This window comes from Penaeus monodon, chromosome 33 (genome assembly GCF_015228065.2).
Source record: "Penaeus monodon isolate SGIC_2016 chromosome 33, NSTDA_Pmon_1, whole genome shotgun sequence".
Taxonomy (NCBI): domain Eukaryota; kingdom Metazoa; phylum Arthropoda; class Malacostraca; order Decapoda; family Penaeidae; genus Penaeus; species Penaeus monodon.
In genome coordinates, this window is record NC_051418.1 from 34,580,094 (window position 1) to 34,580,416 (window position 323).

Genomic DNA, 323 nt, shown 5'->3' on the forward strand with positions numbered 1-323 from the left:
ATAATATTGAGAGGGAAAAAAACACAGAGAAGAAGAGAACCAAAGACGAAGTTAAAAAAAGAATCGGATTTTTTTTCTTTCTCTCTCTCCCGTGTTCAATAGGTTCAGAAAATGCATGGCCGTGGGGAAAGGGTGACGCAATCCCTGGCAACAGCGACTCACGAGTTATCAGGAGCAACGTTGAACTCCGTTGAACTCCCGTTGTCGTGTTGTTGCATCATGTTGCTTGCGAGCTCATTTTTCCTCTTCTCGTTTTTCTTCTATTTACGTCTTTCTGAGCTGTTTTCTTATCCATTCATGCTTCATATTCTTCTTCTTCTTCT